The sequence below is a fragment of the Miscanthus floridulus genome, chromosome 19 (assembly GCF_019320115.1).
Source record: "Miscanthus floridulus cultivar M001 chromosome 19, ASM1932011v1, whole genome shotgun sequence".
Lineage (NCBI taxonomy): Eukaryota > Viridiplantae > Streptophyta > Magnoliopsida > Poales > Poaceae > Miscanthus > Miscanthus floridulus.
In genome coordinates this window covers 57,523,602-57,538,073 of record NC_089598.1, presented here as the reverse complement: position 1 = coordinate 57,538,073, position 14,472 = coordinate 57,523,602, and the positions used below count along the sequence as shown (strand labels likewise).

Genomic DNA, 14,472 nt, shown 5'->3' with positions numbered 1-14,472 from the left:
GTGCAAAGTAGCAGTACCGCATCTTGCCTGCTAGTGCCAGCTTTGCTCCTAGAGGAAGAGGCAATAGTCCCACCTTGCCAATGCAAATAAGAAGGCAGATGCCATACTCTTGTATAAGAAGATAAAAGCTAGCATATATTCGTTGAACTGAGTACGAAATAGCCCCACCTCGCCTCGACAAACAGAAAAACAAATTGTTGTCATTAGAAAGGAAGTACTGATCAGCGGAGAGGACGACACAACTAGAAATTATCCTTCTCAACTATCATTATTGAACCAATCATTATTCAACCTGATGACACATGGACCAAGCTAGAAAGTGCTTGGTCATACTTCTGCCTATTCTTTTAACCATATGCACTCAGTTCGGTCCCAAACCCAAAAACTTCTGACGATAAGCTCCCAAGACCATTCCCACAGCAATTGAAAAGATGCAAAAGTTCCCTATGGCAGTGAGAACCTGGATAGTGAAACAACAGATGTTCATCACGTCATAAATTTACCAATGAATTAATCTGTCGACAACAAAGGAGCAATCGAAATGTGATCAGCAAGTATGCTAGCTACTGAACCTTTTGCACTCAGGATGAAGCTGCTGATAAAAGAGATAAGATAATGCCAACCGAAAACTGTAAAATGACAGTAAAGTTAGTAAATGGGCTGCTAGATAGAACTAAGTAAGTTTGCAGGCTTCAGACAGCCCACACTGTTGCTCTGACTACTAAGTAACAGTCACATGCAGTTTGGTTCCTTTGGCCCTGTTTGACTGCTGGTTTCTGCACTGTCAGACAGCCATCGTATAGTATTTTTCTGTCTAAGAGCATGTCCCGTTGAAGCATGATGTTGGTATCCATTTTGTTAGGTTCCTCCTTTGAGTGCACAGCCCAAGGATGCACGCTCTTCTCTCAGCTTGATGTCCATTTCAGTATGGTGAAGCATAACCACACTATCCATTTCTTCACGCTCATGCTTCATCCTCTGTTCCAGCTCGTCATGCTCCTGCCGCGACTCTGCATCCATAGGTCCTGCAATATTCAACATATCACTTCGTCCAATTAGAACATTGCAGTACACTTTGACATACACTGACGATCGGCCGCACAGAATGCTTGGCCAGATATTTGGCCGATTTTTTTCTCCAAAATCAAAAAATGGACAGCAGGTAATTTATAATATACTTGATGTGTGGCATAACTCAATTATTAAATGCAGGTCTGACAAAAGACAATTCACATTTCAAAATCTCAATTGATAAACAGATATCCTACTGTCTGATCCTCAGCAGGGACAGAACATCAGATATATAGCAGCTAGTTTCCTTCGTGAGATCAACTGAATTTAATTACACAGGCTAACCAACCAGAGTACATGATAGTCACGGCAGATCAAATATGGTTGAGATCAATTTAATCGGCCAACACAAGACAGTACCGCAACAGCACAGGAAGTTAGAACAGAGTACACCCTACCTATAGACTGTACAGCAGTACTTGAACGCATCAATTTTTTTTTAAATTCCTATAAATATACAAAATTCTAAAAATAAAAATGATATCAGTACTTGTCGTATATGAATCTCCCTTAACTGAGCCTTATTTACAAGGAACAAAGGTGTACATCATCTCAGTTACTTTGGACATTATGCAAAAACATTGATCAGTTTCCTTTCAGAAGAATCACCAACTATATATGCGATGCTGTGACTAATGAAAGAAACAAATTGTTGTCATTAGAAAGGAAGTACTGATCAGCAGAGAGGATGGCAGAATTAGAAAGTATCCTTCTCAACTATCATTATTGAACCAATCAGCAAAAAGAAAGGTATGCTTCCATGAAAGTGAAAGACACTTCCATAAAAAATGAAGACCTGTCAGTGCACATTTTTATAAGTTATCTCTAGCTAATGCACTGAATACTATAATCACCAAAAGCAGCCCTTACTAAAATTCATGAATCATACTACCATAGCAAATAAAATTACTCACACATACCACATACACACAGAAAAGTAATCTTTCACAACCTAGCAGCTGCAAGGGTGGCTTGTCCCAAGCCCCAACCGTGGATCAGGTTTTTGCAGCATTTTGCAACAGTACTTTAATTTTAAAGTTTAAAGCCCTTACTGCATCCTGTGTTTGTAAAATCCAAAGGCTGGGAATTCCTTATAACAAGTTAAAAAGGGTCTAAAGTAACAATATAACATTAAATTGTGCCTTTACAGAATTATCCCTTTAGACTTTCACAAATATACACCAATACTTCAGGATATTTTCCCATTTTGTTAATGAACATCAGCTAGTAAAACACACAATTTAACTGTGATTTCAGGATAGCAAACATTTCTAGCCCACACACTTACCCACTAATTCCTGAATGCTTACACAGGATAACAAAATCATATAGGTTGCAAAAGATTTTAGATGACGAACATAATATGTCGAACCTCGCTTAAATGGATCAGGCCTGAACTCAAATTCCTCATCTTCCCATTCGTCGTCGTCGTCCTTATCCTCCTCCATTTGGATGTTGCGTGCCACATTAGCAAGCTTATCACTTAATCCATCGTGCAAAGAATCAAAACCACCCATCGACCCTGAGCTGCTCCTGTCACCAGATGCAGCAAACCCAGGGACTGCTGGTAATTAGACACTAACTGAATATTGCAAATTCATGAGAGTATAAGCACATAAGCAATTAGTAGTAATGTCGAATCAAAGGGCTCAATCAATGATGCACAGATCAGTAGATCACGCAGATCCAGGAGATCTAGGAGACGGAGGTGGGGGCGAGGACGGTGGCGGTGGGGGGTGAGGACGGCGGTAGCGGTGGAGACGAGGAAGAAGTCGACGGAGGTGGAGCCGGATCAGGTCTTCGGGCGCTCCGGGCGCCGGGGACCACGCCATGGTGGAAGGGGAAATGCGAGCACGACAGCTGGGGAGGGGTGGGATTGGAGATGAACGGGCAGACCTATGCACACACCAACAGCCACCAGAGCAGCGCCGTTGTCAAACTCGCCTCTGCCGCCGCCTTCATCACCTCCTCCTTCACGCAAGGCTCCAATCCCATGGCACCTGGCATCCCGTAGAGACTCCGTGATGTCAGGCCGCAACTGCCGCCGCCCTGCCTTCGCCCTCGCCCTCATCCTACCCTCGGCGGACGGCGGCGGCGGCGGACGGATGGACGGCGGCAGAGACAGAGACGGAGAATGAACTCACGAACAAAATATTCAGCTAACTATACTACTTATTATCCTCGTTCAACTCCTTGGGACGGCCGCCACCGCTGTGACCCGGGGCGCAGTCGCCGCCGCGGCCTCCATGTGCTCGGTTGGGGAGCTGAGGGCTGGTGAGGAGGGGTCGGGCCCGGATCTCACGGGAGACGATGCAGGAGCGCGTCGAGGTCCTCCCGCGGACGGACGGCGGACGACGGCGGCGAATGAATATATTCATTTTTTTTAAAGCAAATATTCATATAACTATAGTACTTAAATCATACATCCCAATTATACTACTCAAAATATTATTTTTATAATTATGAATTTACTGTTTTACCCTTAATTAAAAAAATAACTAAAAAAAAATTATCACTCTTTTATTTGAAGTCCTAATCCTCTAATCCTCTCAACTTTGGAGGCGTTGGGAGACGTTACGGAGCCTCCCTCATTAACGCCTCTCAACGTCTTCCCTCGTATGGGCCCACCAATCATTGACAAAGCTAACGCTTCCTAACGCCTCTCCAACTATAGTAAAAAAGTTCTTCGTTAAATTAGAAACTATGATGATAGGATCATTTCTGCTGTTAGTTGAGAAATAAAATAATGAAAGTGGCCGGAGATGATATATCAGATACATACATCGAGGAATACCCCACACGTCAAATAAAGAGAAAAACAAGATTTGACAAAACCCAAGGCATTGGCCTCAAGTATTACAAAAACCAGGTTTCAAATTAATGAGATGCAATGTTTCTTGATAAAAAAATGAGATACGATGTGGATTTGCTTTACTAGTCCATCAACGTGCTCTCGCATGGGTTAGAATTTTAGGAGATATAAGTATGAGGTACTATTTAATAATCAATTCATTCTAAATTATAAGACGGTTTGGCTTTTCTAGATACACTGTTTTTACTATGTATCTATACAGTACATCCAAGTGTATAACAAAAGTTATGTATTTAGAAAACTCAAGACGTCTTATAATTTATAATGAAGGGAGTACATTTTTACCTATATTAAATTATATATATTTTCTCTTTGTTTATCTTCTAACATAATAGACATAGTAGATACTTTGTAGTCTATACCTACTTACCATGAACTTATTAACTACTATTTTTTCAAGCAACTAATCTATATATTTTTTATCCACATTTATATTTTTCCATTGCATGGAACCTCTATATATTTTAAATATAAAATTATTTTGAAACCTTATCATTAATCATGGTGGCTCTTGTTGCATCATGTATCTTATGAAACCATAAATCTAAATTTTGATTTTACAAATTTTATTCTTATCAACTGCTATGGATTTTTTATCTCCTCAAGTTAAGTTGTAACTCGTGTGCTTATTGTATCTTTCATTAACTCTCATTTTTGCACTTTTTAAAATAAGAATTTTAAGCCATAGAGTATGTTCTTAAGTACTACAATAGCATAAGTCATTATTTGAAACATGCACCATATTGCTAAAGATATGTCATATAACTTAAAGTGGGATCTTGGACAGGAGTAGCCATGCTAACCTCAAAAGAATTTTGATACTTATACATTATAATGACCGACTTTTTACTCTAAAGTATTATTAAAGGGCCAGGAAAATATAGCCACAAGTGGTCTCCCACACTTCTCAAGATGATTGAATTTTTCTATGAAGAAATTATATTTGCAGTTATGGTTATATTATCAATATAGACATGTCAAACATTTTAGTTAAATTACATAAATATATCTAAAGGAACAATCCATATAAATTGCAGTTATAGTTATATGGTTTAAATAATTTAGTATCATTAGTATATGAGTTGTTAAGAAAATATTTTTTATGTGATGAAACATAACATATACATTTTATTGCTCATGCATGTTGGAAGGACACGTACATTTACTTTAATCAAATTTTACTATATCAATATTCATAGAGGTGAGGTAATGTAGAAACATATATATACTCTATTCATTATCTAAACATTTTTTTGTAAAAGAAGAAGTTGACAATTTAGATGTAGATTTGAGGGGTATTTAATTTTTCTATGAAAACTGAGTTATGTAAATTATCGATCATAATAAAAGGACATTAGTACTTAAATGCAAATTTAGGTCTACTTTAGATCATATTTCTTAAGGACATGGCAATATAAATTAGAGTCATGAGCTAGTTTATATTGTTTTACACAATAGCAGAAGTAGATAATTATTTATAAAATAGAATAGATTCAACAACTTTTATTATTATCAATGGTAATTAGGTTATATATAACTAATGGTAAGATATTTATGATTTTTATGAGAATTTCTAGGATCTATCTTTTGTTTTCCTATCAAGTCTTGTAATGATTAACATGCAAGCTCTAGTGAGACCTGTAGTTACAATTTCTAGTATTTTTTTCTAGTGTGATAGGTATTTAGTTGAAATCTAGTTTTAAGATATATAAACTCTTGATACAAGCCTTTTTGTGACTTAGTAAATCTATAGTTTATCTTTTAATTTTTCATCAAGTTGTTGCAATTTTGTCACATGTTAATTAGAAATTCTAGTATTCTTTATCTTTTATACAAAAAATGCTTTTATTAAAAAGATCTAGTCCTAATAGTATTGTTTTCCACATAAGTTGAAACTCGGCTTGCGTCCCAACACTAAACATGTTGAATTTTTTATATCATAGGTGTGTAGTATTACTTATATACCATAGTATGCATAAAATTAAATTAATAATATTGATATGACATAATGTTTTAGTAAAAATATATAAATTTATTAAAAATAATAACTTATAAAACTTTTTATCATGGAGTACTAATATAAAGTGTTATTGGTTTGTAAGTGAATATTTTTTCATGTTTCATAAGTTGTTAAAATAAATATTTATCCTAATGTATACATGTTTATTTGATATACATGATGACATATAGCGTTATAATTATTTTATTTCACGATTATAGAAGTCTATAAATTAGAAATATATATATGTATCGTACTTTATGTGTATTGATTTTTTTTGTAATAATATATAATACTATTTTATGTGTGGATTTTAGAGATTTTTGTTTATTTTTTTATAATGGCTAAGGTACATGCAAATATAAAGGTAATACCTTATATTATCTTCACAATGACATATATTGTCATGTTAAATGCTAACTTAGAATATTACTTTGCATTATCTTTCGTAGCGATAAAGGTGGATAATTTATAAAATCATTAGGAGTCATTTTAAATTATCTTTCATAATGGTAGATGTGGGTAATTTAGATATAAAGTTAGAGGATTAAATTATCTTTCATAATGATAAAGTTGGGTAATTTAGACGTAATGTTAGGGGGTTATTTTAAATTATGTTTCATAATAGCCAAGATGGTAATTTAGATACAAATCTAGGGTGTTATTTTGAATTATCTTTTGTAATGGCAAAGGTGGGTAATTTACATGGAAAATTAATAAGTTACTTTATGTATTTTTCATAATGACAGTGGTGGGTAATTTTTTGATATGCTGCAATAGATCCAATGGCTATTATTGGGGAAGATGATTAGAATCTATCAAATCAAAGGCCGGATGTTTCTGATTATTATGAGAATTTGTAGGATTTATCTTTTTTCCTAGCATGTCATGTGAGAATTAATGTGGTGTCTCCGTTGGGGCCTCTAATTAGTAGTTATATTGGGGAAGATGATTAGAGTCTACCAAATCAAAGGGCAAATATTTTTTTATTATTGTGAGAATCTATAGGATTTATCTTTTTCCTAACGCATCAGGTGAGAATTAACGTGGTGCCTCCATTGGGGCCTCTTATTAGTAGTAGTAAGATAGCTAGGTGACTTGGCTTTGTCTAGGTGCACAACAGAGAATTTGTATACATAAAAAAATTAAAGTAATTTATTTATTTTATACATCAAAGGGCGGGTCTGGTGCAAGTGATAGAGTCTTACCGTCTATGATCGGAAGGTCCTGGGTTCAAGTCGCGGTCTCCTCGCATTACACAAGCGAGGATAAGGTTTGCTACTAATACCCTTCCCTAGGCCTCGCACAGAGCGGGAGCTCTCTGCACTAGGTACGTCCTTTTTATTTATTTTATACATCAAAAAATTGCATCAGTCTCAGGCCATATTGCAACGTCACTCAAAACTACCCTAAATGTGTAAGGACAGTCCCAATGAAAAAAACTAATAGTTTCTATAACATAGGATACCGCACCAAAAAAAAGTACTGCTTTCTAACCCATGATTTCTATGAGTAATAATTATTTTATCTTTCTTTCTCCCAACTCTATCTTCTTTCTCCAATGGGAGTGCGGCACGAGCCTCCTGGAAACTGGTGGTTTCTCCCTAATGGCGATTTCATGGTTTCTTGGTGCATTGGGTCAAGAGAAGACCTGATTTCTTCATGAGAAAACCATTTCTAGGATTTTTACTCTCTTTCTTAATTAATTATGTTGCCATGTCAGCGTTTTGCCTACGTGGCAAGTCATTTAATGAGGATAGAAACCATCATCAATACACCATTGAAACTGTCCTAACAAAGTTGAAAAATAAATGATGTAAGATTGAGTAGCGTCTTGTTTGAGGTTCATGAAAGTTCAGGATGTAAAGTAGACTTATTTTCAATATAATATAGGGGAATATCATTTCCAATGCAAAGAAAGATGTCATTTAAACTTCGGTAAATAGTAGCTGATACCTTGGTTTTTAAAATTGCTTGTCTAAAGAATTCTTCTACATGATTTTTGTTTGGGAAACAGCTTATAGAATACCTAAAAAACATCTCCCATCCCACGTTTGATATGCCTTGTGCAAAACGCCTCTAATAGCGTGCCTCTACATGAGATTTGTGTTCCAGTGATTTGCATGTTCATGTGGGCGAAGTGATATATGTCATAATACCGAATGAAAACAGGAAATTATTTGGAATTGTTGGGGCAGCATGCCTTCCATGACTTTCTATGTTTCTACCTCCCAGTTTAAATGTTCTACATATACACTCAACTAGTTTTGCATTTTATTGGTTTCCTTCAATTCTCATATTCTTTTTTATCCTAAATTAGCTGCATTCATTTTATGTATTTCTTATTCAAAAGGTCTAAGGTATAGGTGTAAATATATACACGATTAAAACGATATGAAGGCAGTACATACCCAGTTTAAAGTCTTGGCATGCTTTGAAGCCCACCGTAATTGCCAAATTACTGACTCGCCAGTTCTGTGATCATTCAATGTGAAGTCTGTGTCTTTATGAAACAACAACGAGGCAACAATTTTAGGATTGCACATCTGGACAGCTTGATGCAGAGCAGTTCGTCCGTCCTTATTATTTCGCATGTTGATGAGTTTACGAAGTTGTGGTGTCCTTAGGATAAATTCCACAAACTCTGTCTGACCTTCCTTTACAGCTTCGTGAAGGCATGTCCAACCATTTCTGTCGCAATAGGGAGCATCTGGACAGTGGTTGAGAAGCTCTTGAGCAACATCAACATGACCTCGATATGCAGCAGCAACAAGAAGAGGGCTCAGATTACCAGCATCATCATAGCATTCATACCCTAAAAAAACATCATGTTCCAACAACACACGGAGCACGTCTATCTTGTCCCAAATTACTGTCATCAGGATTGGGGTCTTCTTGTCGCTGGTTCTTTCTTTCACCAGTCAAGGACGTCCCTCCAAAATTTTTTTAGCCATAACTGAAAACAAATTGAGGCAGCAATTTGCTTGTCAATAAACTAACCAAAGGAGAATGGCGAATAATATTAGTCCCATATTAAAGAATCTTTCCTGTACAAAATTAAAGAATAGATTGTGCTGTAAAAATAATGTTGCCAGTTTTTCTGCAATAATGAATAAATAAATAAATAATACAACCAATTTAGTTCATAGTCCATATAATTCTAACCTGCATTTCCATTTCTCACAGTAGCATGCAAGGCATTGTGGCCGTATGTTCCAACATGGTTAGATCCAGGAATTTCCATCAGTTTCTCAGAAACATCTGTAAAATCTCTCATTACCGCGATGAACATTGGTGACTCACTGTATTTGTTCACAGCTTTTGACAGGGCAGGCTCTTTTTCTATCAATTCCAGTGCAAGGTCCTTGTGACCACTATGAATGGCATGGTGCAGTGCATTACAACCATTTTTGTCTTGTTGCAAGATTGCCTCACTGAACCCTAGTGTGCAGCAGCATTCAAGTAGAATAGAGGCCAAAGACATGTGGCCATTTGTCACGGCAGTGAGCAGTGGTGTCTCACCATCCATGTTTGCGATAGTGAGAAGAGAATTGTTTAGCGCCAGCACATCCTTGCAAAATCCCTCATGGCCATAGATGGAGGAGATGTGGAGGCAGGTGCTCCCTTGAGGAGTTGTTCCAAGCAGCAGGCTTGGATCCTGTGCAGCCATCTCCTTCATTGATGTGGCACTGCCAACCATGGCTGCCTCCAGGAGCCGCCTCTCCATCTAAGCTCCTGGCAAACTAGCTGTAGCTATACTGGCTGACATCCATATATTAAAACAAAATGGGAAAAAAATACATAGTTTTTACCAATGATCCACTAGTCTTGCATACATATTACAAGTCTTATTCTCTTCTTCTAATTTATGCAGTCTATCAAAACAACTAAGACTAAATTAAAGCTATAAGCATAAAAATGATTTGGACACTGTCAACAGTGATTCATCACTTCGTAAACTGGCATTTTTCAAATGTCTAACACGCATCTTGCAGGCCATTCTCTTAGCTGCTAAAATATGCATGGAAGATGATTTATTGACACTGAAGGGAAAAATTCTAAATTACAGATTTACAGTATAAATAGTGTCAACTATATAGGAAAAAGCCTAAAATAAAGATAAATTTATTTAACCTATTTCTGTTAATTTTTGAATAAGAGCATGAAAAATATTAACAGAAATCGGCAAAGCTTCACATATAGACCTATTCATATCAAGGAAATTAAAAAGGCTGTTTTTGACATGACAATCAACAAGGCTGCATGACCTGATGGTTTCCCCATGAAAGTTGACCAAGAATTTTGGGAGATTGTTTGCACAGATTGGTTTTCCCTATTTGAGGTCTTGTGTGATAATAATCTAGAAGATTGTAGCAAATTGAACTATGGGGTGGTTACTCTAAGCTTATACCTAAAGAAACTGAAGATCCCATCAGAATTACTCAATTTGGATCAATACACATGTTAAAATGACTGTTAATCATCGGTAAGGTGTTGTCTATGTTGAACCTTTTATCCCAAGAGTTGTTTGTCAGACACAAGATGCCACACCAAGAAATTTCAAAAGTCTGATTTCAAGAATTTCTTTTATGCATACCAGTGCTTGTTGATTAACACTGGGAACTAACAAAAGAACACAGGTCTCCATGGGCTAGGAAATTTATAGTGATGATATCTTTCATAATACAGATTTTCTTCACCAAGAAAACAACACTTTCCAGTCCTTGAACTGATTGCCCCTAGAATGTATTATGTACTATCTCCTCTGCCCCACAAGTGCATATGCAATGCAATACACAATTCCAAACTATTTGCTGAAAAAAGAGAGGATATCATCTAGTCACTGAATAATTAAGAATTAGAGTAGTATCTGGCAGTAGTATTTCACCCAAGAGATACCACCCGACCAACTTTGATAGATCCAACAAATCCCAGCAACGGTTTATCACTTGCCCAGCCTAATCGCACTACTGTCTCTTATAGAAGCAAAGCAAAACTGCCTCCCCTGCCTGACAAAGCAAAAAGGAGCTAAAGGGGAGAAAAAGCTAGCTGCGTAGCATTGAGAATGGATCGTGCTACCGGAGCTAAAGGGGTAGGTAGGGACCTGCAAAACGTGAATTGATTCTTTTCTTGGTTGATGCTCAAGACTGGGAACCTAAATAAAGATGCAGAAATCTTGTGAAATTAACCTGAAAAAGAAGCACAAGAAAACCTGGCAGTTGGCATCACTTTCAGTGTGCCACATTGATATATATATTTGTTTCGCGCAGACCAGAAATCGGTGTTCAAATCGAATGCTAGAATCATGAAGGCGTGAGGGCCGTACCATCGTTCTTGTCAAGAAACTGCTGCACGTACGGCGACACCGGGGAAGGCCGAAGGCGAGGAGCTTCTTGGCCGTGGTTGGCGCGATGATGGCCGCGGCCGGCCGGTCTACTCGGTGTTGAGGATGATGCGCTCAGACCTTGCCGATCTGCTGTGTGCGCCGAGGGGAGGCGGCTCGTGGTTGCCGGTGGTCGGCGGAGCTGATTAAATTGGGAGGTGAAAGCGTTGAAGCTTGCTGCTCAAACATGACGGAGTATCATGAGTGCGTTGAAGCTTGTTTTGCCTTCTTTCCACCTCAAGACGCAGAGAAATTCTGTGATCCGGGCTGCAGAGAAGCGTACCGGTGCCACACCGTCAGCGGAGATGAATGCCCCAGCGGACACCGTTCATCATCATCCGACGACTCTTCTGGTAAAATATTATTATTGAACCGGCCGGCCTTTTCATTCTCCTCTATATATAATTTTTATTCTCACTGACTGAATTTGCTAGTATATATTTGATTTCTCACAACGCAAACTGGAAATCCCGTCTCATAATACATACTAACTTCTTTGATTTTTGCAGCAAACGGAAATGCTGCCGTCGACCACTGCATTTTAGGATGCAACTCCTCCGTGTGCAACCAAATGGTCACCGGTAAAAAACGAAAAATAAATAAATTCAATGACTAATTGACTATTACTACATCCAACATACTGATCGATGCCATCTTTTTGTTTGTTTTCACCCGCGAATCTGATTTACTATCAACTCAACCTGCTCATGTAAGTGAGCTTCTACGTATGTAATTGGGTCTAAAAAAAATTATGTGTTTCTGTGTCCGTGCGTGTCCTTTTTCCCTTAATTTCCAGTGAGGATCATTACCAGCGTGGGTCATGCTATACTGTATCCTTATTGTAATAGGTATATATATGATCGACATGATACGTGTTGGAATATCTTGTCCAATAAATAAAAAGCCTGTTCGCTTGCTCGTAAACGATCGTAAATTTCCAGCCAGGAACAGTGTTTTTCTCTCACACCAAACCAGCCAGCAGTAAATAATCCACGATCGTTTACGGCCTCCCGAACAGGCTGAAAGTCTGTCGTTGTGTGTTACTTTTTTGACTTAGCACTTCTTTACATTTTACTACTATTGTTGAAAAATCTTTGTGATTTTATTTCCAAACAGTTTGTTGGGCACTTGGGCATACTGAAACGACCGGTGATTATATTCGCCAAATTAGGCTTTTAAAAACTAAGACTCAAAAATACGCATAAAAGGTTCTTCTATGCATGCATTGCTATCTCCCTAACTTAAAAGAACTTGTAAAAGATGTTCTGATCCTACAACAACTATACACATAGCAATTACAGAAGAGGTTTTCCTAAAAAAAATCCAGAAGAGGTGCGATGAATGGAAAGGGTACAGAGATATGTAAATTCTGGTATGACAACTTTTTAACTTCGGAAGGTTAAGGACGAAGCACTTCGCTGGAGCCCATATCAAGTGTCAATCTCTCTCTCACGGCACATGCATGCAGTTTTTCCTCTTATTGGCTAGGAGTAGCTGTTTGTATTCATTTCGACCTTGTTCGGTTAGTCTGGATTCTCCCTGAAATAGTTCCAGACGATGGAAACTTATATAAATTTGAGAAGAATCCAGCTAGGATTTGTTCTAGGGAGGAGATCCATGATAACCAAAAGGGGCCTTATGCGACTACCATGCCATGCGGAAATTAAAAACCTTGATGAGCTTTCCCACCGCTTTCTGGATCGCCGATCCGACCTGCTTGATATCAAAAGCTTGGCCAGAAGTTAGAACCCCACGCGCAGGGGCGGAGACAGGGGGGCGGGCAGGCCCATGCAAGGAGGAAACGAAGGGTCCCATTGTCCACATAGTTTAGTAATTTATTTATTTATTCCTTTTTATGTTTCACATATCACAAATCCTTGTTAATTCTATAGTTAATTTCCTTTTCAACTTGATATATGCAACCATCCAGAGCTAAGTACATTGCCATCATTTGCTGATGTAACAAAGGGACTAATGAGATTAGGTAAAGGTTCGATAGACTGCTAGGATTACTCATATTCCAATATCAAAAGCGACCACCGAGAGAGTCTATCCAGCCGTGAAACTTGTCAAGACACATATTAGGACTAAAATGGGATATGGTTTTTGCAATAAGCTAAGACACGTATCTGAAACTTGCCATATGCCCGATGATTGAATTTATATGACAATATATATGTGTATGCTTTTATTTAAAACTACAATTTGCGAAGCGCCATCCACGTCACCCTAAAATCACCCGGCTGTCCGATCTTCCATTTCACGGTCCAGATTTATTGGAGCAGATTCTACTGGAAGCAGCTTCCTGGGCTTCTCCTTCACTTTTCCGCCTTCTCCTCTGATTCTCTTTCGCTTCACTGGCTTCTGGTTCGAATCCGGTGAACCAAATATAATGTGCGGCTTCTGCTTCTCCTTCTCCGGTCTTTCCGACGCTTCTCCTTCCCCAGCCTCCCCGATGCTTCTCTTTCCCGCACCCTGCCCACCCGCCGAACGCCGCGTCCACTCCCGCCCTCGGCGACGCCGCGCTCGGGAGTGCCATCGTCGCCCCCTGGCGAGGTCGCCGCCACCCAGCACCGCGCCGGCCTCTCCGGCCCCGGTGTGCCGCCGACCTGGTTTCGACGGCGCACCGGGGCCAGAGAGGCCGGCGCGGTGCTGGGTGGCGGTGACCTCGCCAGGGGGGCGACGATGGCACTCCCGAGTGCGGTTCCTCGCAGGCCGCGGTGGCGGCGAAGCTTAGCAGGTGGATCTGCCGCTGGTACCTCAGCCTCTCCTCCTCCTTCTCCGCCTCATGGCTCCTCCCCGAATCCTCTCTCTCCATCTTCCCCTTCGCACAGGTGATTGGCCGTCGCTGCAGCCTGCGCTGGCTCCCAGCGATGGCAAACTCACACAGGCCTCTAGGTGCACCCTAATCGGTAGCCTCCTCAATTCATGATTTTTTTTTGACATATGCCACCTCCGGGAAGAGGGATCCATGTTGTATTACATCCATGTGTTACATCCATTCTTGTTTTGCTATTTGCCACCCGTATGAAAGAACTTCTGAAATTTGGTGCTGTCATTTTCCACGTTTTGGTATAGTGTTCCATCCAGTTTTGTAGAATTTTGCTATAAAATTGACACTGTCCGTCACCTCAATGTGGGTGTGGT

The 14,472-nt window shown here is 39.1% G+C and overlaps 1 pseudogene; it reads right to left on the bottom strand.

Moving 5' to 3' along the window:
* Nucleotides 1–475: 475 nt before the first annotated feature.
* On the bottom strand, nucleotides 476–11,631 carry LOC136528856 (uncharacterized; annotated as a pseudogene).
* Between the last annotated feature and the right edge of the window lie 2,841 nt (nucleotides 11,632–14,472).